At 43.4% G+C, this 26,686-nt stretch overlaps 1 long non-coding RNA gene, 1 other non-coding gene and 2 pseudogenes across 2 annotated transcripts; 2 read left to right on the forward strand and 2 right to left on the reverse strand.

Moving 5' to 3' along the window:
* The first annotated feature begins 2,223 nt into the window (after positions 1-2,223).
* On the forward strand, positions 2,224-7,324 carry LOC136351536 (uncharacterized; annotated as a pseudogene).
* Positions 7,325-12,315: 4,991 nt separating this feature from the next.
* On the forward strand, positions 12,316-13,599 carry LOC9267056 (uncharacterized). Its single transcript, XR_010734653.1, has 2 exons — positions 12,316-12,519; positions 13,143-13,599. It is a non-coding gene; the product is annotated as an uncharacterized lncRNA (long non-coding RNA).
* A 5,635-nt stretch (positions 13,600-19,234) lies between these two features.
* LOC107281924 (uncharacterized) lies at positions 19,235-21,537 on the reverse strand (annotated as a pseudogene).
* A 4,223-nt stretch (positions 21,538-25,760) lies between these two features.
* Positions 25,761-25,867, reverse strand: LOC112936258 (small nucleolar RNA R71). Its single transcript, XR_003238385.1, has one exon. It is a non-coding gene; the product is annotated as a small nucleolar RNA R71 (small nucleolar RNA).
* Between the last annotated feature and the right edge of the window lie 819 nt (positions 25,868-26,686).

Below are 26,686 nucleotides of genomic sequence, written 5' to 3' on the forward strand. Positions count from 1 at the left end.
TGGTGTTGGAGGAATGGGAATTCTCATGTGATGTGTCTTGAGGCACTTGCCACTGGTGTTCACCGGCACTCTGCCAGGTTGAACCTCCAGCGCTGTAGTGTGGCACTTGGGTCCATCCAGGGGCATCCCCAGTTGGTTCCCAGTCAGCCTCGTACATATGCGCTGGTGGTTAGGACGTTGATCCTTCATGCTCATCTCTTACCATGTTACGGGGCTCCCTATGCATTGTACCTGCACGAAATTCCTCTATCGTCTACAGGGGAATGGTTAGCTCAAGACAGTTGTACAAATGATACCCCAGATTAGGTAACGGGATTTCATTAGTACAACCTGGAAAGAAGAATATGAGAGAGCCGTGTACTCCATGCTTAAGTATGTGACCTTGCACTAAGTATGATTCATCAACATAGGTACGAGGGGTTAAAATGTAAGCTATCTGATCATGAGAAAGAACTCCTAACCCCTTCGCTATAAGAGTAATCAAAGAAGTGCATTCAATTGGAGTAGTGAACTTCACATTTTCTAACCATTGCCTAATCATGCATTACACAGGAGCAACCTTAATCTTTCTAACCATGGCATAAAGAATAATCAACTCATCCTCCCTAATAGGTCTAACATCTCCTCTAGGGAACAAAGTCATGGCAATCCATTTATGCATGAGCCTAAGTGTGGGATTATAAATGTCATTAGTTTTGGGTTTCTTGCAAATTGGTGCATCAGAAATGTCTTCTCAAAATCTGTCTTTCTCAAAACCGGAAGTTGCCTTCTGAAAATTAGATCTATAGATATCGTGAAAACCGAGAAGTGTACTTAAGCCTCTCCATGTAAGCTCAAGTTCATTACGGAAAAGACGAAAAGAAATTCCATCTTCTACTTCCCGCAAAGTGCAAAGAAATTGCAAAGTAAGCAAACGAGAGCCTAGCTCATCTACTTCAGCAAATTTCTGCCAACCAACAGCTTTCCACACAGTTCTAAAATCAGCATCCATACCTATCTTTAGCAGAAGTTGCGGATCATATGCTCGGGTGTGAGCAAATGTCCAGTCCTTGAGCATCCTATAGGCTTCCATCTCCCGGTCACCAATGCGGTCGTGGTCGGAGTCACTCAACAATCTTGGAGCAGCGTTTGCATCCTCCATTGCGATGTCCACGGTCGAGTGAGCACTCGACTCGTCTTGGTGATGGCTCGATTGAGAGCCTGATCCCTTCTTGAACAGATGGGAAAGCCGACTCTTGATTTCTGCACAAATAAGCAAAGCAGAAGAACGGACTCGGACGGGGGTTAAAGCTAGCAAGACTTCTACCCGCCGAATTTTCTCACCAAGAAAACTTGTATATGCAAGAGGGAAATCTAAATGCTAGAACTAAAATTTGAGACAAGCTCAAAATGAATTTGGGAGCAAAAAAGAGTTTGAGAGGAAGTGAAAATGAGTTGAATTGGTGATGAACTCCCTCTCCTAGACTAGCCACTTATATAGTGCACCCATAACGGCTATAAATGTGAATTGGGCCCCACTAGCTGTTGGCACACAAAAGGGGATAGGTAGCCGTTGCTTGGCCGGTTCGACCGAACTCCTATTGGGCCCAGCTGGCCCCACATTTGGCCGTTGGACTCCAATGGTCACATGTGTGGGGGCCACGCTGATGATGGCTGAAAACTTTATTTTATTTTGCTCAGAAATTTCATTTTGCCAATTTACCTCAAATTTTAAACCCTTACATAAAATTCCTTTGGAAATTCAAACATGATTTGGTGCAAAAAGCAAATTGATGGAAATAAATATGGGATATATACCAATTTACCTATCGGCAAGGGCGACGTCGTTTTGAGTCCAACGAGCAAGACCGTACCTCCATCAAATTAGATCGTTGATTTTCCACCTGTCTCCGAAGGTGGTGGAGCGGATGTCGTTTTTTTGATCTGCCACATCTTCTTGGTCTTGGGTGTGGGCGGCAGCTTCTTGCGAGTCGGATTCACAGGCTGCTTGGCCTGCGCACCAGTTTTAAGTGGTGCCTTCTTTGGACGGGGTCTACTCATTGACGCTTCCTTCTCTAATAAGTTCTTCATGAAGGCAATGAGGCTGTCCGTCTTTGGAAGCTTCACTTCGACCTCTCTGATGTTCTGCGGATTTGGTCCATACTTGATCTTGACCATCGAGCATTGCTCCATCCTCGGACTGAAGTCGAATTTCTCCTCCTTCCCATTGATCCGTCTGCATCAATGCTGGCCTCGACGGTGCTCAGGAATGGATGTCCAAGAATGATGCTGGCCTCGACGGTGCTCAGGAATGGACATCCAAGAATGAAAGGTGTTTCCTTGTCCGATTGCATGTCAAGCACCACAAAATCCACCGGGATGAAGAAATTTCAGATTTTTACTGGCACATCTTCGCCATTCCCGCTGGGTAGCGGACCGATGAGTCAGCCAGCTACAGCCGCATTGGTGTTGGTACTAACACTATGTAGTTCAGCTTGTCAAGGACGTCCTTAGGCATGATGTTGACACTGGCTCCAAGGTCGTAGAGGACCTGGTCGAAGTGTTGTGTCCCAATCGAGCATGTGATTGTGGGACATCCCAGATCTTTCTTCTTCTCCGGGAGTCGATGGAGTATAGCATTACTACACTCCTCCATGAGTTTTACCATCTCCGTGATAGGCAATGGCCTCTTGTTATTCAGGATGTCCTTCAAATAGCGAGCGTGCGTGGGTACTTGCATCACATCCATCAGTGGAATGTTGATATGGATCTTTTAGATGCCATCGATGAAACGAGCAAATTGCTCTTCCACGGAGGGCTTCCTCTGTCATTGAGGGAACGGCAGCAGCGTGGTGTCACAATATTCTAGTGGCGTAGACTTCTCGGTCTGTGCCTCCTCTTCTTCAATTTTAGAAGGACGTGCTTCCTTGCTAGCTTGCTTAACTCCTGCATTGTTAGGATATGGCAGATCCCAAGTGGATTTTTCCTCCCCTCGTGGTAATCGCCTTAACATTCTCAAAGGAATGTTCAGGTTGTCCCAGAATCCTTCCCTACTCCTTAGCAGGTATTAAGGCAACTAGTTGCGCCAGCTGGGTTTCTAGCATTTTGTTGAAGCTCAACTGGTTTTGGAATGCAGAAGCAAAGCCTTCTAGCTTAACACTAATATTTTCTAGGATCTTGTGATTGGTGGCTAGCTTCTTGCTAAGAGCATTAGTGGTATTAGCTTGCACAAAAACAAGATCCTTCAAGGAAGGTTGCTACTGAAGTTACCATTGTTGCTATTGTGGCCTCCTTGATAGAACGGGCGGAGTTGGTTCTATCCTTGACCTCCTTGTGAACAAAACCGGTTTTTATTCCCCATGAACATCGCGTCATCATAGAGTCTTGGGGCAATCATTCCCCAAGTGGCCTGTGCTGCCGTAGACCTCGCACATGATATGCGAGTCCAAGGCCTTGACGGCGCCTTGAGGTTTCTTCTCCTAGTCGTCCAGACGTTTCATGAGGAGATCTAGTTTTGCAGCGAGCATTTCCTATCCCTGACGGTGTACATGCCTCGCTGACGAGTCCGGAGTCTTTCTTCGCTCCAGCCCATGTTGGAGACCATCTTCTCAATCAGCTCGACTACTCCTCTGACCGTATTGGAGAAAAAGGCCCCTCCAGCAGCATTGTCCAAATGGTCGCGGGACGCAGGTGTGAGCCCATTGTAAAAGCTCTGTAGAATTTGCTAGTCATCCATCACAGGGTGCAGTCCCAATGGGCACGTTGTCAGCTGAGGGGACAAAGAACTCGATTAGTATCTTCTCGACCATACTCTTGAAGCTCGGTGCCGCGAGGATGGCTGGTTTCTTGGTCGGAAGAGTTTTCTGCGGAGCAACAACTCACGGCTTAACGCTCCGGAAGAAAGACTCTGGATTGTCTTTAAAGTTTTCCAGCAAGTTGAAACCAGACATACACTACCCTATTTTCACACGAAAAGTGAAAAAAACCAAGGTTAGCCTGCAAAGGACAATGATCTATACAGAGGTGGTGCGTATAAATTATTAGCTTATAGTAATTTCTTTATTAATCTTCCCCATCAACGGCACCATAAATGCTTGTTAGTATTTCTTAACGAAATTACTAGAAATATAAATTCCCAGCAATGGCTCTAGAAATAGTCTTGGTATATATATGGTTTATAGAAAGAATCCACAAGCGCACGGATATACCATTGTAGCATTTCACCCGGGAGTATTCCAAGGTATCGTATTGATTTAATCCCAAGGAAAGATTGTAAGAGAGAACTATGCTAATAATGTATACGTGCCACTTGTATAATCAAAGTCTAAGCAGGGGTTAAGATATTTATATGGGTAGAGTGACACGAAGAAAAGCACACATATATTTCATTTAATCATTCCTAAACTAAGTGGAAGAAGAAATAGAAGAACAATCAATTCCTATAATTCTAGTATACACTCAACTTTAGTTTACACTTGCTAGTATACAACCATATAGCTAATACCCCCTAACAGCGCCCTCCTGCTGCTTCGCGAGACCACCCCGGGTTGCCGAGTTTCTTACGACATCTATCATGGCCGTTCAACCGGGCTAAATACGAAGGAGTTCCCTCCCCAGGAAAGTTTCTTAGGAATATATACCATCATGGAGGAATACCCGTACTGAGCTGTCACCATCAGTGGCCCACCTCGACTGACCCGTAGCATATATGCCCAGATAATGATACTTAATAGTCTAGACATCACGTCTACATTATTAAATACTACTCTACATCCCTCGAGATGACATAGAGTAACCGAGTAATCAGGCGTTAAATCCACATCACTGCACCTCTTTGGTAGGCTAACTATACGACTGTATCGATACAGATATAAAGTAAAGGCAATACTTAGATAAACTAAAGTATCAAGAGCATATAGAGAATAGTATTTGATTAATTTCGAAAGTCTTACAAAAGAAAGAAGGAAAACTACTAAAGTCATACCGAAATTCCTCCGCGTGTAAGGCCAGCCTAAGCCGGCGCTGCCAGGGTTCGGCCGAGCCTGGGCCGGCCCAACAGGCCTCCAAACTCTCCTGGGTCACTGTCAGGTGGGTGCCTATGATGGTTGTGAGAGTTATGACGGTTTCCGGGACGGTTACACCTGACATGTGGGCCCATCTTATCCATAAGCTTGGTTAGGAGTGAGGTTTTCTCATTTTATCTTTATTTTATTTGCTCAATTCCTGCACTCAAATAAAGTCCAAGTACAAGTGGAAATAGATTATTCTAAAATAAATATGCATTGTAAGTGTTGACGGCTGTTAAGTACAAAATTCTCGCCGTCAATACTTGCATAAAACCATAAATGTAAAACATCCAACATAGTGGTAGGGTTTATTTCTAACAATTTCCACGGGTGTTGGTGTATATTTGTATGCAGGTGACAAGCTACCAAAGTTGAGGGAAAATATACATGAAGGATGAGAATATAACTTCCATCTCCATGCCCATGGAGTCTTGAGCCCACAAACCTAATAAGATACAATCATTTGAGCCAAACTTCAGAAGAATATACAATGGGGCCCACATATCATACTCTAGGAGAAAGGGTTGGGCTGGATGGGCTAGCCAGGGCGAACCAGCAGCTGGCCCAATCCAGCCCAACTTCAGTATGACAGTTGTGCTCCTCATCGTATGACGGTTACGAGCGTTAATACCGGTAGAAACCGTCATCAGAAGAGACACATGGCAAGAGGAGGATGAAGATGCTCTTTGGATTCTATGGAGAATATTCCTTAGCATCTCCACTCTCTCAAGTCACCTCCACACTATAAATACCCCTCTCCTCTCCCTCATTCACACACACTTGAAGCATGAGCTGAATTATAATAGGCTCTAGTCTACTTTATTGTATATTAGAATAGGAAGAGAGTAGAGTAGAAGAAGTCAAAGGAATTCCGAAGTTGTCGGTAATGCACTTCCTATTTCATTCTTCTCTGTTTATTACTCTAATTACTCTGATTATAATCGAAATATCTTTTGAGTAATTTAGTTTTGCTTGGTGAGAATTATCTCTTAGTTAGTTCCTATTCAGAGTATGGGATCATCGTTCACTATAATCAACTAAAATATAGTGATTGCTTTAGTGAGTTATAAACAATAGAGTAGTTATTAATTTCTTAGACGCGGTGTCTAGGTAGTTGATTTCCGGTGTTTGCTTCACATCCCACAGTAGGTGTGAGGTGGGTGTAGAGGTGGTGACAGCCCTCAAGACACTAAAGTCCTACCTGTCCGGGTGCTCAGTAGAGCGATATCTGGGAGTAGCGAGCTGGCCAATGCCTGAAGTACCTCATTAGGATTAAAATTAAGCTTTCCGTAGACATTGTTCTTCACCGGTGAAACCTCTCTATCCCTTGCCTATCTATAGCATCGTGTCCTTGGTTGAATCTGAACCGGAGTTGGCACACACGTTCCCTATGGAAATCGATACCTGAGCATACTCCCAGGTGAAGTGCTACATCAGTATATTCCGCGCACTTGCGGATTTATCTGTGGTCGTAAGAAATACCAACAGTAAGCATAGCTAGCTCTCATTTATCTTAGTTATATTGACGGTCGAAATTGGTCTATAACGACCGTCAGGATCCATGATCAGATTACTATCTCAGCTAGATGGAACACTGCTATTTGCCCTGGTATTCTTAAAATGTTGAATGCATATATCAGTGAGTCAGCCTTTTGCCATGCCATATGCAATGGTCCATCTAGCTATGAAGTTAAGCACCATGACAATAGGTTCACAGTGCAACTAGACAAAAGGGAGTGTTCTTGTAGATGTTGGCAGTTGTCATGACTCCCATGCCCTCATGCAATCTCATGTATCTTCTTCAAGACAAACTCACTAGATGGATACATTAGTAATTGGTACTCTGTGAATGAATTCAAGAAAACTTATAGCCACTGCCTGGAACCATTAGAGAGCATGAACAACTGGCCACATGATGATAGACAACCTCTGAATGCACCTGGGTATATCAAGATGCAGGTAGGCCAAGGACTGAGAGGAGAAGAGAACCCACTTAAGCCCCAAAGGCAACCAGAATGTCCAAGATGGGCACGAAAATCAGATGTAGGCGATGCAAACAGTTTGGCCATAATAATTCTACTTGTCACAAACATAGTAAAGGGGGGCCTATCACAGCTGCTTCTCACCCTACAGGCGGCCCAGAAGAGGGTTTAGTACTGTCAAACTGCACACAAGGTAGGAAAAGGAAGTCAATCACAAGTACCAGCACTAGTTTTGCAAATCAGTCAGGGAGAACTGCTCCTTCTAAGAGAAAGGTAGCGACACTACTACAAAATTAAACATGAAATAGGTGTCAGCACTATAGGTGCCGGTTGTGCTAAAACAGGCACCTATAGGCCTTCCCCATCGCCGTGGGTTAAAATCATAAAAAACAGGCACATTTAATATGTTATATGTGTCAGTTAATTAAAAACCGACATAGGTGTCGGTTTTTTAAAAAACCGACACCCCTTAATTTGAGCCGAGCCGAACCAGCCTCCACAGACCACATCTTATCCTCTCCTCCCATCCTATCCTTATCCATTCCCTTCCCCCTTTCTCTCTCTCAGCTCTCTCTCCCTCTCTCTTTCACTTGGCTCTCTCTCTCTCTCTCTCACGTGCGGTGACGGTGGTGTGGCAGTGGGAGGGGAAGCGGCGAGGTGGCGGGAGGGGAAGCGGCGTGGCAGCGGTGCCCTCCCCTCTGCCAGATCTGGCGGGAGGGGAGGTAGAGGCAACGGCCCGGCGGCAGCTCGGTAGCGGTGGTCTGACGGCCCGGGAGGTGGTGCCGTCCTCTCCATCTAATGATGGCGGCGGCGGTGGAGACGTCAGTGGCGGCAATGGCGCCCTCCTCCTTCATCTGATTCTTGTTCTGTTATTGATGAAGTGTTCTTGAATGTGTTCTTGATGATTGTGATGTTGATGTGTTGTTTTTTGAGGATTATTGACTAGTTTGTGTTCATGGATTTGAGGAAATTTTTGGGATATTTGGGTATTAGAGGGATCGGCTTGATGGATCAATGCATCAGCTCGATGCATCGAGCCGATTTTTTTTTTGGCTCATGGACGCCTCAAAGGTGCCGGTCTTGGAACCGGCACCTTTGACCCTGGGTAATCAGTGTCGTTTCCTGGGTACCGCCTTTGACCCTGGGTAATCAGTGTCGCTTCCTGGGTACCGGTTGGGAAAACCGGCACCGAAGAGGTTTCCCAACCGGCACCCTTAAGGGTTTCTGTAGTAGTGCAACATATTTTATAATGCATTCATTCAATCAAACTCACTTGCTGCTAACACTATTTTTATTAATGCAGGTACCAATGCAGTCAATCCAGATGGTAAAGTTGACTACCACAGCAAAAGTTTTCACAAATGAAGGTGGTTCAGCAACTGTAGACTTGCATGCAAATTGTGCCATACTCACAGGCTTCTTCCAGTGCTGGTTAAATTCTGGCAAAGCAGTTGTCAATGTTTCAGCTCAAGAACCAGGGAGGATGAAGCCAAAGAAAGCCACACCTGGGCCACTACTCCTTTCACCATGGGAGTTTGCAAAGCTTTGAATTTGTGATATCTAAATTTATCTAATATTAGAACACTGTTAATGTGTTGTAATGACTTTTATGTCTGAGAGCTATGATATCTGATGGTTTTGTAATGGACCAATCCCTGTGTGTAGGCCTATATTGCCACACACTCGGGCCATTTGCGGCAGTGTGTGAACCATTCCTGTGTGTGATGTCTGATGTGGACTATTTGTTATGTGTAGGTCTATATTGCTACACACTAAGGCCATTCATGTGAACTTATGTGACTTATTGAGCTATCTGAATGCAATATCATGTGAACTATTATGTGTGCTATGCCAACTTATATTTATGTCCTGTGTACTGGAGCAGTTTATGTGTGCTACGTTAGCAATTATGTGATCTATTTTGTGTGCTCAAATGACCCAATTATAGTTCATGGATTAATTCATGTTAATGTTTGACATTAATCCTTCACAGCATTGCCATATGACATTAAACCTTCATGTTAATGTCAGATAATATTATGTGATCTATTTTGTGTGCTCAAATTACCCAATTATAGTTCATGGGTTAATTCATGTTAATGTCAAATGTATCCAACGTTGGAAAATAAGCCATTTGTGCAACTAGCTACAGACTAAATTAGCCATGAAAAATAAGATGAGAAATAAGGAGATATAGGAACTAATGCACAATTTTAATGACAAAGCTTTGACTACCAAAATCATCTATAATAAAGCAAAGGCATCAGTGGATCTTAGCAAATCTAACCCAATATCTCTAGTCACTAGATCGGAAAGCCAATAACCCAATCTATAGCCACTACGGTGGGGAGCACGGATCTGAAGCCATGGAAGGATAACAAGAATGTGGAGAAAAAAAGCTTATCTTTCAAGATGAGGATGAGGCAGTGGACATCAAGGAGGGGGAAGGAGGCGTCGCGCGCTCTCCTCGGCCCTCGCAGACGGATCTGGCGCCGCCGGTGCCAGGGGCTGCCAGATCTGAAGTGTCCGAGCTGTGCCACATACTCGGTAGGTTCACGCCCGCCCTCCCGAACAGACGTAAGACGAAGGGAGAGGGGATCCGGCCAAAGCCGGACGATGAGGGGCGCGGGGGATGGTGCTCATCACCTGACAAGGGCAAGAGAGGTGGCGGTGCTTCTTCGTTACGTCGGGGCGAGGAGGCGTAGGGAGGTGGCCGACGCTGCTCCCCGGCGTTAGGGCGAGGAGGCGCGGCGGAGGTGGATGATCCCTTGAGTCAGCGAGCGGAGGCCGTCGTGGGCGAGATCCAGTGAGGGGGCGGAGGATGGGAGAGTGGCGGCGGTGGCGAAGAAAATGCCGAAGTCTTCTGGGGATGGGCGAATTTTAGGGTTACCTCTCTCTTATCCTTAGTCTCATTTACCTGTAGGGCCGCACCGCCAGAAAAATGAATTATTTTGTAGGTCTAAGTAGAACCATCACAAAAATACATATTCCTGTGAGTTGGTTGCGGAACCCACAGAAAATATATTAGCCCACAGGATAGCTCTCAAGTGTGGTAGTGAACACAGAAAATATGTATCCACCACTACCATGCAAAGATTTTAACATGAATATTTCTTTCATTAAGACAAGCTGCATTACATTACACCACAACACACATCTTGCTGGAAATACTTCACCCCACATTTCTCCTTGTCAACACCAGTGCAAACATGAGAAATACACAAGCCATAACAACAACTAACAAATAACATCTCTCCTTCTCTAGCCTACTAGTTCAGTCCTTCAGCACAACAATTCTTTCTGTATTGTCACATGACAGCTTTCCTGCTGCCTCCAACTCTTTCCGAGCAGCATCAACCTCTGTTCTCTTCTCCTCAACCTCTCTTCTTGGATAGCCAAAACAAGTTCTTCCTTCTCCCTCCTCACTGACCAAACTGCATCTCGCAAATCATTCAACACTTCTCTCAAAAAGGTGGTCGTCGGCCCATCATACCAAGCAAAAAAAACCACATCTACCATCCTACAATCCCTAGCCATAAATTTCAATCCCCAATCCAAAATCAACCCACCCTACCCAACCAAACAAAAATACTTACCCGGGCATTGCGACATTTCAAGTACCAACGGCTGGGGTGTCCGCACTCCACGAGATCCACCGTGCAGCCTTAACGCGGCAGTTGCACATCACGGCCAACTGGTAATCAAGAGGACCAACCCTAGATGGGATGGGAGTGCTCGATGAATGCTGGGAATAGGTCGATACGACCCGTCGCTCTGCAAACTAGCCATCGTCACGCCACCTTTGTTCGCGAATCCACTCCTACCTTCACCGTCTCCGTGGATTGTGCCCTCGCCATCGCCGCTGTTTATGGAGCTAGCGTTCCGTTGGGTAGTTGGGGATTTGGCTCGCCTGAACACACGAGTATTTATCTCCAACCACCACGCTAAGTTAGCTCGTCAACTAGGTCAACAATGCCACGTCGGACGAAACCGCCAGCCAAACCACCGAAGGTGGTCATTTGCTCTATTTTATAGAGATGAAGGATATGTTATACCCAGTTTTCGGGTTGAGGGATGTTATTCACGCGAGCACAAGAGATGAGGGAGGAAGAATAGACTTATTCCAAAAACAAAAAAAAGGCCCAAACGCCCAATCGTGGCACAGTCCAATTCATCACTTCAGTTCATGGCCCATCTCCTCCTCCATCTCCCTGACTCAATCACGCTAGCCACCAAACCTAGAGCGGCGCGACCGGCAGCGGCGTTGCGGTGGTGTTTGCGGCAGCGTGGTGCGGCGGTAACGGCGAGCAGACGAGCAGAAATGCGCAAGGCCGCAAGTGGCGGCGCGGTGTGGCGTGGGCCGGCGGCGACGCGCCGCGCGCGCAGGTAGCTGCTAGCAGATCGAGCAGCATCAACTAGCAGCGTAAGCGGCAAGTGCGAAGCAGTGAGTCCTCACTTCATGTTCCATTCTTTTTTTATTTCAGCAACAGTTAGCTAGATGATGGGATTTACAAGAATTGAGCTCATTTTTTGTAGTTTTGATTTACTCATAGATTAGCGATATGAAGAAGAGACAACATTGTTAAATTATCTTGCAAGTGATTTAAGTAACACCCTTCCAACTGATGAGAGCGTAAATCAACCAAAAGAATGATATATTTTCTTGATCTGCACAAAGAATACAAATAAATAGTTCTCAAATCATAGATGAAGGAGGGCATATTTGTTGAAGGCTCCAAATAGAGCGCTACTAGCTTGGCTATTCCAAAGACATTAGATGGCAAGGTCTGGTTGATACAAATATGCAATCACTTACTTTTTATTGGCAAGGTACTTCTTCTTTATGGTTTATTTTTTTAATCATGTACTGTATATGTTGAATAACTAGTTCAAAGATAGTTTTTATTAACTTATTAGTACTTTGAGGTTAAGCCTATCCTCTATTTCTATCCTGAATTTTACCACTGTCATCAGGTATGGGTAGCTTCCATTAAATTTCTCATGCATCCTAGTGATAGAGATCAACAAGTCGTTGGACAAGTGTTGCCAGGTATATATATATATATGCAAGCGCGACTGCCTTCTAGATACACGGCCACAGATATCTCTTTATACACTCTCCAGCTCATCCTCTTCAGGAAGGAGCTGAAAACGATTAATTTAATTTGCATCAAAACGACAAAAGATGGAAACTGCAGGCGGCCACTGCACCGGCCTCTGAAGTCTGAACTTGTACGTTTGTATGCATGCATGTGATATAAAGCCCAACACGTCCGCTGCGTCCATATGCATATCCGTCTTTCCCACACGCATATATAAATTGTGCAGGTTGCGAAGGATGCTTTCCTTCCTTCCCTCCCTGATGAGCGATACTTCGATATCGCTAGGAGATTTAAACACATCATGTATTACTCCGTACGTACGTGTGAAGATGGATAGCGACGATGCATTGGCTCGTGCATCAATTAGGCTCCATCGAGTTTGATCGTTAAGTAAGTTCAATTTATTGTTTCATTTGCACGGCACATGCTTGTTTGTTAGATGTGTGATACGTCTGATCATATATATTTCATATGTTTCTTAATTTTTTTACGACGTTGATGAGTTATGAATTATAACAATAGATCATATAGAAAGTATGTATGTGTGTGCACTTTTATATGAACCACGTGTAGTTAATTATATATAGCTTTGTTTTGGGGTGCGAAAAATCGAGATATACTGCGGATTTAGCAGCCAGCTAGGAGCTAGGGGAGAAATTGTCGTGATGAAGTATTTGTTTTTCACCTGGGGTATGTTTTATTTGCTCTTAATTTGTCAGGAAATCTAAATTACTTGTCATTTACGCCGGTGTGAAGGGTTCTAATTTGCATGTTTGTCAAGCTGGTGGAAATTTAAACTTAGTAGTAGTATAATTTATGCCGCTATATACCATGGAAGGTTCTTGTGATGTACATGCTTGTCAAGCTGTCAATGATACTGCCATTTTTTTTTCCTGATTTGCATGTTGTATTGTTTTGATGTTCTTCTTTTCCTTGATTTTCAGCGCGGCACGGCGCCTTGTATATATGTATGTGCTAAGTGTTAACACTCGATCTGATTTTTTTTTTTGCAGGATAAATGTCATATTAACCAGCTGTATGCACTTCACAGTGCAGAGAAAGCGACATGCATGCAAGATCTTCTCATTGTCTCAAAGCATATTCGATCGTACACTACTTCTTCACTTACTTTTTAATATATAGTAACAAATTAACTAACAATCGACTATCCTCTTTATTTTTTTCAGACATGTATCCGCACGCATTATTAACGTGGGATGTGGTTCAAAACCGGATGCCGCCGCTACACAAGACGGTCGACCATATATATCATCTTTAGGCCAAACATATATTATATGTGTCCTAGCAAAAACACATTTTTCTTTTTTGCAAATTACAAGCTAGCATGCATATGTAACAAATTCGTTTTCTTAATAGATAAAATTCATTCGCATTTGTTTTTCCCATGTCATCGTCATTAAGATTACAAAACATTTTAGTGAATAAAAAAAGGAACCGCTCCTGCCTGCATGTATCGTGTATTCGTGTTGTTAATTTGTAGTACTGTACTATATAATGCTCTGAAGATCTCTTGGCTAATATTCGTACAGACCAGGTTCAGAAAGAAAGAAAGAAAGAAAGAAACCATCGGCAGCAAATAATACACCCCGCGCGCCAGGGAAGACGACGATGATGTGAGTGCTGCTTGCATTGCGTGCAAGTGGCCTCGATCGGCGCCGCAGGCGGCCGCTTGCTACATCAAATCAAATACTATCCCTTGTCTATTTCAGGTCGTACGTGACACACGTCGAAGCGCATGCGTGCCCTGTACGTGCCGTCTGTCTGTGTCGCAGCTGTCTCCACCACACACACATGTACTCCACACATCGATGGCCTGATCTGACACGCATCGTCGTCGTTGCCGTACCTGTCAACTCCTAGCGTGGACGCGCGCTCTCTCTCTCTCTCTATCTGTGGCAGCGCATATATCTGCAAAATCATCATTGTCAAGAGCAAACGCGTTCCTATCTGCAAATTGCTACTAGTACAGTTTAATTAACTCCCAACGTAATTAGGTCCCGTTTGATTTAGCTTAGGATTATTATAATCTAGATTATTAGCAGTAAGTTAAAACAAACAAGTAGATTATTATGCTAGATTATTATAATCTATAAGCTAGATTAGTATAATCCAATAATTTTCTCTGGATGAGCTTTTTTTAAATTATTGAGTGGTTAAAGATCCACCACCCTTAGATGCCTCTTATAATCCAAGAAACAAACAACTCGCAGCTTATTATATATCAGCTTATTATAATTTAGATTATAGTAATCTGATTTAATAATCTAGATTATAATAATATTAAGCTGAAGCAAACCTGAACTAAATATCGGTGCTATGCAGAGATCGATCACGTATGCCTTCTATACATATGTCTTCCTCTTTTTTCTGATAACTCCGTCTCCGTCTATACATTTATATCGGCGCAAAATATTTGACGTGCGTGGACAAGTTTACAGGTGCACGCAAAATGGGCAAATCTATTAATCTACTACTCATATACCTAAAGCTAGCACTCATATACGGCGCAATGCAAACAATTATATATATAATAATATATACAGGGCCGATGTGTGGATCTGATCATATTGCAGTAGTACAATTAATCTAATATCGAAGCAAATCGCCCGGTGATAGTTATATATCCCAAATCAGCACTGAATTATTCCTTTTTGCTGGTTGCACGGATCATAATTTTGGAAAATCATTTTTTTGCTGTGGAAAGGAAATTAAGATAGTATATAATAATTAACTATAAACTTAATTTGTTTTTTCTGATTAATGGATATTAACAGGTGCATGCACTTCGCCCTTAATTTGCCATGCATGCAGTTGATGAGTTGAATGACTTGAATCAAATAGTGCGCTAGCAAGCTAGCTGCAGTTTCATATATATGTGATGCAAACGATCGTTTTTTGTTAGCAAAATGCTTATGTTCCGATGCTCGAGGTTACTCACACTACTGCTCCATGATACGATGATGAACATATTCAACATTTTTTTTGTTGTTGATATATATATTTTCGTCAAAATTATTTCAAGGCAAAACCATTGAAATTCCCTCGGTACGCTATGAGGATCTTGCAGCTGGAAACAACACTGAAATTACAATATGGAGTAGCACGAATGAAGAAAAGTTTCTCTAAAGGAAAAGTTGAGCATGCATATTCTTCTCAGATCGAGATCGAGACGAGAGAGAGAGAGAGAGTAGCAGTAGTACGTTCTACGTACGTGAATCCTAAACGAGAAATCTTAAAAACCCAAAACTATTAGCCATAAGATGATAAACCCTGCACCGATCACTTCGATCGGATAACATTGATATTGATATTTATGAAAAGATGATACGTAGTAGTTATTTATCATCATTAAGAAATATATGGTTGCCTATATATATAAGAGCAATATGTACAGCCAAACTTCCATATTTTGCTTTTAGCAAATGCGTCACACCTTTTGTACTGCTAATGCATATTATATAGATTTGCCATTGTGAAAGTAACATAATTATATTAGTCATGCGAATTAGCTTAATTTATTAATCGTTTAAATTAATTTCATTATTATACAACATTTTTAAGTCCTTATATTGATTGCATGTAGAGATTTAAATCAAGCATTTAATCCTAGTTATGTAGTAGTCTCTAGTTAGATCGATCAGGGAGATCGCTGGGACCTACATAGAATATTTTTTGAGTAGAAGACCTAGACGGAGACAAATAACTGCAGACTTACATAGTACTAGCAGTCAACTACATGTGCAGACTTGCAGATCCTAGCTAAGTGGTACATAAAAGGAACTTACTGCAGATACTCTAATTTAAGTACTAGTATATGCTCGAAGCTATATAGGAAAAACATAATCTGAAAAATCGCCCGAGCTACGTAATAAGCACAAGTATCATTTTGAGAACCAGAGCAATGTAAAACAAGATTATACATAGTATATTTCCCATTTTCATTTTTAAGAAAAAAGACTACAATACTACTGCGCCCCAGACCGGCCCAAATATATACCAACAAACATATCCAGGCCTGGCCCACAACTGGGTTGGCAACTTGGCATATACTAGGATATATTTCCTCCATATATCATATGTGTATAGTACGTATATAAGAGCATGAAAAAAAAACTGATCAGAAAAAAAAACATACTTTTGTAGTCTTATTCAATGGAATTGATCGATCGATGGATCGATCACAGCTTGAAGATCCCCTGACTAGCCTCACAATTAATGGAAGTACGTCTCGATTTGAAAGGGGTATTTGCCGACGAGAGAAAGCTCCATCAAAACCAACATGCATGCGTACGTAGAGAAAATCTTCCAGAGATCGATATGTGGTAATTTTTGATGAGTTTATTCATGATCAGGAAATATATTCCAATATGTGCATATGCAACCTAGCTATAACTATAACTTCTGTGCATGATGTAAACTGAAGGACAATTAATTGTATCCAATATAGATTAGTATGAAAATATATGGCAGAGGTCGATTGAAACCGACAATAGTTAGCTAACTATGCACACACCCTAAGAAATGATATATATAGCTAGCAAATCATCATCTGTCAACTTAATTTACCTTGGTGCCTGCTGCCTTGCTTGCGTCGTTGCCATACTTGATCTCTCTACCTAAGCTAGTGTCCATAATTAATCTTTCTATCTATAGCTCGATCGTCGGAAGCTTGAATTGTCACCGATCGATAGATCGTATATTCGTATACTCTCCAATTGGAAATACTCGGTCTCCAAACTGCAGCGGGTTGGAATCTGCATGCGATATATGTATTCAGAAGCTATAGGAAGCAGCGACAAAATTCTTATGCACAGATAAAAAACTGACGATATCTAGAGATCGAGATGACCTGTGATTTACTGATTAGATATGGTGTGTGCACATGAGCTATATTAATTATACCTTCGTTGATTCCTTGCCAGGAGAAACATAAAGCAAATCATGCATGCTTGCATGCTCATATCACTCATGCGAAAAGCTATAGCTATAGAGAGGGTGCATCGAACGCACACAGCGTGGCACGACCAATCTCTCTCTTCGTCCGTGTGTAGTATATGCATGTACCCCACACTCATACAGATCGACACAGAGAGAGCTCGCACAGGTTGTGCCACGGCGTGTGCGTCCGACATCACCCCTCTCTGATGAACCAATCCGCCATGAAAGGAAGGAAGCAAGCATGCATGATCGATCTGAGCCTGTGGAATTAAACAACACAAAATATCCAAAGAAGAGACAGAGATCATGAGCCCCTACATACATAACCTTAGTAGCTAATAATAAGGTTTAATTAGCTATACCTACGTGCGTGCTTTGTAGAGAGCAACAGATCTAGCTAAGCTCGCACGCAGCGATGCCGCTGCCATGGACGGAGAAGGTACGGTCCCATTAAATAGCAGAAACCCTAGAAGTGCAAATTTACCTTCCTGTCCCTCTCTTCTGTGGGTCTGAAAAGCCGGCTATTTGGAGACCAACAAAAAGAAGATGAGATAGAGATGCGTGGTGGGCTCGGTAGCCAGCTGCGCCCATTGGGCCCGACCGCTTCTCCAGTCACTGACACCTTCTGGACCGGGATACCAACGTCAATGTGCCGCCCACGTGACTTGCTGTACGCACTGTTTTGCAAAAAAAAAAAAAAAAGCACCGTGCAAAACCTTTTTCGCTTACATCATCATGCTTTAAAAGAAGACCAATATGTAAAAAGATTTTTGAGGTGCACACAGTAAATCTTTCTTCTCTCCTCTCTTAAAAAACCTCTTCCTCACGCCCATCTTCCACCAGCTGATGATAGGAGTGGCCGTGGTGATGGCGGTGACTTGAACGCCCGCGATGACCAGAGGGGCAGCGATGGGAACGGCTGCTCAGGCTTAAGCCGACGTTGCGGGCATCGCTGCGGGTGGATCCGGCGCTGCTGTTGACGGTCGATAAATACGAAATTTAACTATCAACTCCTGCATATATATAAGAACTAAAATATTATATCAAAACTTAGCGGTACAGGTTTACTACTAATCATTTCCACTAGCTTTGGTAGAAATATGTATGCAGGTCATTTAAGGAGAAAATGCACCTGCCATGTGACAAAATGAATCTCTAACCAATCAAGTGCGACTACAAAATTGGAGGGCCCACTTGACAGTCAAAACTGACCTAAACTGGGGCCAAACCATCCTCAACCGCCATAGGGGCCCACCTGTCAGAGACCGAAGAAAGTCGGTGGCCAGAGGCGGTGGAGGTTGTTTGGCCGAACCACTCCTGGCGCCTCTAACCACCATCTTCCATGTAGCAGCTCCCAATTTGTTCTCAATGACGGTTAAAGGGTATTACCTACAATTCCAACTGCTACAATTGTCAATACTGTTGGTATTTGTTGCACACACAGATAAATCCGCAAGCGCACGGATACCGCTGTAGCACTTTTCTTTAGAGTATTCCAAGGGCATCGAACACAAGGAACGTGTGTGTATATCTAGGAACAGGATTCAACCAAGGACAACAACTAAATGGTAGGCTTAGGATAGATAGGATTGCTATGGATTCAACTAGCAAATTTAAGTTAAAGGTAAAACTCTATCGAATGCTTCGGGCACCGACCCTTCCTTGGTCTGCCAGGCTAAGTCCGTCTTTGAGCTCTATGATGTACCCGAACGTGAAGGGACCCAAAGGATGGACAGGGTTGTCACCACCGGTCTCCAACCTCACTTTCTGTGGAACACACAACAAACAAACGTAACCCCTAACCTGGACACCACGTATATGTTATCGATTACTACTCTAGCCTCGGCCAAGAACTTCATTATTTATCCACAGTCTTTGATGTGTGGATGAGGGTGCCCGATCTTTCGATGAGAGGATAAGTCTATTGGATGGATCAACATTGGTGATCCGACTACAACTATCCAGGGATGTTGCGCCTTAGCAATCGTTACACCAACTCCAGAAACGGTCGTCAATCTCGACGGATGCACGATCAGCCCAACCACGAGGGTATTTGTTCCTGCAAGCAATTGAGAACTAGCAAGAACAAGATGAACAAGCAACTCAATTTGCAAATCAAAGATGATGGATTGAATCAACAAAAGTATCACAAGTGGGGTTCCATAACAAGCAAACCGGCGATCAAACCGATCACGGGATTACTCGGCAAAGTAGCGATGCTTGACTTTGATCTAAACAAAACCCCATTGTTCTTGGCGGCGGATGAAGGTATAAGAAGAGGGGGAGAATGACCACAGGGGTGCTAGCGTCGTGCTGTTACTATAGGACACGCCCCTAATGGGCCCAACTTGATACACAACCCATTGGGCCCAAATGAGGTGACACGGCACAATGGACAAAAGTACTTGGTAGTAAAACCATGATTGTGGCCATTCCAAAACAGATATGGACATGGGGCTGGATCCATTTGAAAGTAGACTTGATAAAATTTCCATGAAGTACTTGCACGCCCAAATCAGACTTCGCATGAAATCGTGGCGGTCGTCAGAAGTTGGCACAGTCCTGCAGTCCGAATCCACCCCGCGCAAATCCTCTCCCCATTGGATCCTCTCCATCGTTCCGGAGTAAAACAAGAGTGCACGCGTCTCCGGGGTATAAACAAGCGGAATATGAACTCAAGAATGAACTCACTTGATAATTGAGTTGACGTGCACGAGCGTGAGTAATAGGACCATGAAATTGTACTTGTCGAGACGTGGATGTATCGATGGTGTTGATGTCCTCATTAGTCTTAGTACCAGAGCACTCAGTATAAATACTAAGCAACGAACCCGCACCGATGAAAATATATCTCACTTAAGTAAACTAATTAAATAACATAAAAAAAAATCTCGAATACTTACTTTATATAAAAAGCATCCACCGAGGTACAAGATCGGATATAGTGCCGACACTCCAGCACTCCTCCGGGACTCCAATGGAGGGAGTGCCACCAACTCCGGCACTCCTCCAGGACATCCTCGAAGAGAACTCCGAACTTTGGGGCACTCCTTTCGGAGCTTCCCCTCACTCTCTTCCCATTTCTAACTCTACTAGAGAGTTGCCTAAATATCAAAGTGAGTCGTACTCCACTTGAGTTGTGTGTTTTGAAAGTGAAGTGAGCTCCTCCTTTTATAGCCATCGTATGGCGGTTGTGACAGTTATCTAGGCCAGGAATCACGCATAGCTGCCAATGGGAGTTCATGAGGAGCATACACGTGTCAACAGATGGCGAGGGGCGCCAGAGTCGGTTTGGCCAAACTCCCAGTTCAACCGAACTTCTGTGCCAGCTCCCGACCACTACTTTGGCTGGGAGGCTGCCTGGTGGGTCCCCAACATGTTGTACTTTGGTTGAGCTCAATTCTAGATGGTTTTGATTAACGTGTGGGGCCTCCAATCCGTATAAACGTGTCTAATGTCCGGAGGTGTATTTTATCGTATGGTAGGTGATTTTCGTCCATAATTCACCTGCATACAACTATTCACCACAACCTCTAAGTTTGGTATTCCATTTTATATTCTTTCATTTGCTTTTATGCAGGAATTGACGTTCGGATTTGGTACATAAGTAACGTCAACAATTACCACACTATAAAAGGAGGAGGCCTTCACACTTGCAACACACACAACTTGAGCTCAAGTAGAGTATTCCTTCACATTCAAGTACATCGTAGAGCTACAAGCGAGACTCAACTTGGCAGACCAGGGGGAGAGCCAATGTCCGAAGCAATTGATAGAGTTTTACCTTAACTTAAAGAAAAGATTATTAACCCATATGAATCATCTCTATCCTAAGCCTACCATTTAGTTGTTGTCCTCGGATGAATCATGTTATTAGATTATACACACGTTTCTTGTGATTTGTTACCCTTGGAATACACTGAGGTGAAGTGTTGCATCAGTATTCGTGCACTTGCGAGGTTATCTTGGTGCGTAACAAATGCCAACGAGTATTTCACCTAGTTCACAACATTATTACATGCATCATCCAAAGAAAAGCAGAACAAACCTCCGTTGTCATAACTTTTACCAACAAATGTTCCATATTTGGATACGACATACTTATTGGACTTAAACACAAGTTTAAAACCATCTATACAAAATAGAGAGCCGCTAACAAGATTCTTTTTTATTGAGGGGACATGCTGCTCGTTTTTCAGCTGCACAGTCTTTTTTCCGAAATAAACTTCAGATCGACCGTACCAACACTATGAACAACTGCATGCGAATCATTCTCTATCAGCAAGGAGAAACCTCTTCTAACCTGATAAGAAGAAAACAGGGAAATATCAACACACACATGAATATTAGAATATGTATCAACCACTACTCATGTGAATGAAAAACAAAAAGAATTGTAGGTAAAAATTTACCATACCTCGATGTTCCTCCTCCATCGCTAATAACCATGTTTGCAGACTTTTTATCCTTGTAATTAGGGTATTCTTTGGCCCAATGACTAGGCTCGCTGCACACAAAGTAGTTGTCATTTGTCTTTCCCTTGCCTTTTTTTTTCCTTGATTTCTAGTAACCTTGGGTTTGACATCAGGTTTGACCTTCTTCTTGTTGTGGGAGACTTGAGGGTTCTTCTTCTACACCAGATTGGTGCTAGAACCTCCCTCAATCTTTTTGCTACGGTTGACCTTTGCCCTCGCCTTCTCTGCAACACCCAAAGAGTCACTAAGATTAGTAACATTGAACTCTTTCATGTTGTGTTTTAGAGAAGTGGTAAAGTCTAACCAAGAATGATGCGGACATCACTCCTTCGGATACACACAACAATCCTCCACTGGTCATTCAAGGACTGATAACAAGAGCTCGCGCGCGACAATTGAATTTAGATGTGAGCTCGTTCTTATGTTCTTCTTTGTACGAATTTGAGAATAGATTGCTACCTAATGATTATATTGTGATTAGGAACAATGGAGAGGACAAGGAGACACTTGGAGAAGGAATTAGAGTCATCAAGGATCATCGAGGACGTCCAAGTTAAGGTGGAGGCCCAAACCAACTCAACTTCGAGCGCAATTCGGAGTCCAGTACCAGTCTGCACTAAAATGGGCGCCCAGGTCGCATACGTGCTCGGATTGGGGAGTTCTTTATATGGATGGAAAGCTAAGAAGATAACATTTCCAATGGTTTGGTCCCACGTCCAAATTCTTTCCGCGTCAATGGGAATCAACCGAACAAGTTGACGTCCAGAATCTGTTTTAGTGCTGCGTCACCGTATTTGGGCCTTTAGGCCGTGTATTGTGTTGGAACCCATTAGGGTTGCGTCAAGGGTTGGTTGCACTACCCTAAACTCTATATATCAGTACCCGCCGTCACCTTTAGGGTTTGGGTTTTGCTTAGATTATTCTGTCAAGAACAGTTTCGCCACTAGATCGGTTTGTAAAACCCCAACTTGTGAGCTTAATCATTCATCTGCAATTTTGGTTGTATCCCTCTTTGTTCTTGTTTGTGTTCATCGATTCGCAAACAGGGATTAGTCTTCTCGGCGAGGTCATCCGCGTTCCAACACGGGTGATAACTAAAGAGACGTGGTTCTGCGATTGCGGGGCTCAAGAGCATGTTTATTCAAGAAGCCGGATCGATTTGTGTCGCGACTCCGCCTAAATCGTTGATTATCAGAACCTTTCGGAAGATCGGGAACCCTAGTCCACATCAAAGAAGGTGGCAATTTGAAAATAATGCCACCCACCACAAACTGGCCCGGTAACTTGCAGCTTTGTTCTCAAGTTCCTTTGCTAGTGCCTAAATCTCATGAGCTTGCTCTACTACCGAACGGTCATCGACCATCTTATAGTCATAGAACTGTTCCATGACATACAACTCATTGGCAGCATCGGAAACTCTGAACTTGGCTTCAAGTGCATCCCACATATCCTTACCTGAAGGCATGTGCGTGCACACGTCCAATATGTTTTCATCCAATACACTTATAAATGCTCCATGGAACAAGCAATCTGCATACTCGAACTTAGCCTCCTCCTCAGGAGAGAGAAGTCATTCAGTTGGCGTGCCCCTGAAACAATGAAACATTGTGTTCATATTTCTTACGATCACAGATACATCCGTAAGCGCACGAATACCGGTGTAGCATTTCACCCATGAGTATTCCCAAGGGTATCATATTTATATTTCCGCAAGGAAGGCGATGATTGTTGATGGTTGTTAGCGATCAGTTTCGCCCGTCAATACTACCAAAATAAAGAAGAACTAGTTATGCTTGCAATGCATATTTGTGTTCAAATAATAAATATTACACTAGCACTAGAATTACTAACCTCTTGCAGAGAATAAACACAAAATGAAGGAGAATCGACATCAAAACAAGCAATCAATCAATCGAACGATGTCGAGAATCAGACTTATCAATGAATGGGCCAAGAATGCAGAAATGACACGACCAATTGGGCCAAAATTCACAAGTCTGCATATGAGAGCAAAAGAGGAGGCCACCTGCTGAAATTTTGCCAGGCCGGCTATTGACGGTCGTTAGCGATCAGTTTCGACCATCAATATTACCAAAATAAAGGAGAACTAGTTATGCTTGCAATGCATATTCATGTTAGAATAATAATATTCCACTAGTGTTTGGTTCACTAATCTTTTGCAGAGAATAACCATAAAGTGGAGGAGAATCGACATCAAATCAAACAATAAATCAATCGGACGATGTCGAGAATCAGACTTATGTATGAATGGGCCAAGAACTCAGAATTGACACGATAAATTGGGCCAAAATTCACAGGTCTGCGAAGAGAAGCAACACAGGATGCCGCCAGCCAAAACCTGGGCTGGTTGGGCCGACCCCTGGTTCGGCCGAACCCCCCCCCCCCCCCCCCGGCATCGTTGGATGTAGGGTTTCTTCTGGACGGCGTGGATCACTCCCTAATGACGGTTGGGGTTGGAGGGCAATTCCAACCATTCCAACTGCTACAACCGTCATTTAAGGAGCTCCTCTTCTCACTTCACTCACACACTCCAAGCAAAGCACTCTCATATTCTCTCAAATTTAGTTTCATGTTCTTAAGCTAGTGGAGTAGGAATAGAAAAGAAATCGGAGTCCGAAAGCCTTCGGAAGAGTTCGGGTATGGCTCTACTAGCTTTCCTTTCGTCTTTTATAAACTTTGTACTTTTATTAGAATACTCTTCTTTATACATTTATGGTATTGAAATACTTTCTGAGTATATGAATGCCAACTTTACATTATGTTCATATTATACTGATTATACTGCTAGCTTATCTGGGAGATGCATAGGTACAGGTATAATGTTTGCTTATGCAATTACTCTATCTCATGATGATGATATTAGAGTAGTATCTGGTAGTTTAGGCGTGGTGTCTAGATTACGGGATATCATTATTTGAGGTTATATGCTGCGGATGAGAGGTGGGCCGCTGATGGTGACAGATCAGTTCGGGTATTCCTCCGCGCGTGTATATAGTCCTAAGTTAATTTTCTGGGGAGGGTACTCCTCCGTATTTAGCCTCGGTTGTATAATCATGACGGGCTGTTGTAAGGAACTCGGCAGTCAGGGGTGGCTTCTTGAAGTACCAGGAGGGCATCGGAAAGAGAGTATTAGTTAGTTAATAGTATAACTAGAATGTATGTATACTATGTATATTAGAAGTATAGGAATAGATTCTCTTTCTATTTTCTTTCCACTTAGCTTAGATATTTTAGTATGAGAATGAGTAGCTTCCAACTTGTGTGTCAATCTACCTTTTGATTTATCTTAACCCCTGCTTAGACTATGATTATTACAAGTAACATATAAATTATTAGTCCGGTTCTCTCTACTATGATCTTCCCACGGGATTAAATAAATATGATACCCTTGGAATACTCTCGGGTGAAATGCTACAATGGTACATCCATGCGCTTGCGGATGAACTCTGTAACCATAATATACCAGGAGTATTTCTGGCGCCATTGCTAGTAATTATATTTCTAGTAATCTCGTTAAGAAATACCAACAAACATTTCTGGCGCCGTTGCCGGGGAATATTTATAATAGAGATTACCAAAACTAATACTTTATATTTACCTCTGTATAATCACTGTCCTCTGTAGGCTAACCTTGGTCGTTTTCACTTTTGTGTGGAAATAGGGTAGTGCACGACTGGTTTCAACTTGCCGGAAAACATTAAAGAAAATCCAGAAGCTTTCGTTCGGAGCGTCAAGCCGCGAGTCGTCGCTCCGCAGAAAACTCTACCGACAAAGAAACCAGCCATACCAGCGCCACCGAGTTTCAAGACTATGGCTAACAAGACCGTCCGTGAATTCGTTGCTCTCTCCGCTGACAATGTGGCCATTGGGCCGCAGATCAACATGGGAGACGTGGATTTCGATCCGAAGTCCAGCCTCATCATGATGGCGCAGGCTAGCCCGTTCTGCAGCAAGCCTAATGAGGATGCCAATGCTTATCTGCAACAGTTCCTGGAGATCTGCAACACGTACACCATGAAGGGAGTCAGTCCATATGCCGTCAGGCTGCGGCTGTTTCCGTTTTCTCTCCTTGGGGAAGCGAAACTGTGGTTCTATGCCAACCGTCCTACAATCAACACCTGGGACAAGTGTTCTACGGCATTCCTATCGAAGTTTTTCCTGATGGGCAAAACCAACGCCCTTCGCGGAAGGATTTCGAGTTTCCAGCATACAAGGGATGAGTCCATTCCTGAGGCGTGGGAACAACTTCAGGAATATGTGGCCGCCTGTCCTCATCATGGGATGGACGACTGGCTTATCTTGCAGAACTTCTACAATGGACTCACTCCCATGTCTCGTGACCACCTGGACGCGGCAGCTGGAGGAGCCTTCTTCTCAAAGACGGTTCGAGGAACCGTTGATTTCATAGAGAAGATGGTCTCCAATATGAGTTGGAGCGAGGAATGACTCCAAACTCGTCAGCGAGGTATACACACCGTCAAGGAAACGGAAATACTTGTTGCCAAGCTGGACCTCTTCATGAAGCGGTTGGACGACCACGAAAAAAGGCCACAAGGTACCATCAAAGCCTTGGACTCACACATCACGTGTGAAGACTGCGGCAGCATGGGTCACTCTGGGAATGATTGTCCGGAAACCCGTGAAGAGGTGATGTATATGGGCAACAACAATAACAACGAGTATCGTCCACAAGGAGGTCAGGGGTGGAACCAGCCACTCCCATACTATCAAGGAGGTAACAACAACGGTAACTTCTCTAACCATCCCTCCTTGAAAGATCTCGTCTTTGTGCAAGCTAAAACCACATATGCTCTTAGCAAAAGACTAGCTGCTGATGACAAGATCTAAGAAAACATAAATATCAAGTTAGATGGCTTCGCTTCTGCATTTCAAAACCAGCTGAGCTTTAATAAGATGATTGAAACACAGCTGGCTCAATTAGCTACATTAGTACCTACAAATGAATCTGGGAGGATCCCAGGGCAGCCCGAATCCTCCGTTGAAAATGTAAAGGTAATCACAATGAGGGGACGTAAGTCCACTCGGGATCCGCCATATCCTAACCCTGCAGGGACTAGCAGTATCACCAAGGAAGCGCCATA

The sequence above is a fragment of the Oryza sativa genome, chromosome 8, assembly GCF_034140825.1.
Source record: "Oryza sativa Japonica Group chromosome 8, ASM3414082v1".
Classification (NCBI taxonomy): domain Eukaryota; kingdom Viridiplantae; phylum Streptophyta; class Magnoliopsida; order Poales; family Poaceae; genus Oryza; species Oryza sativa.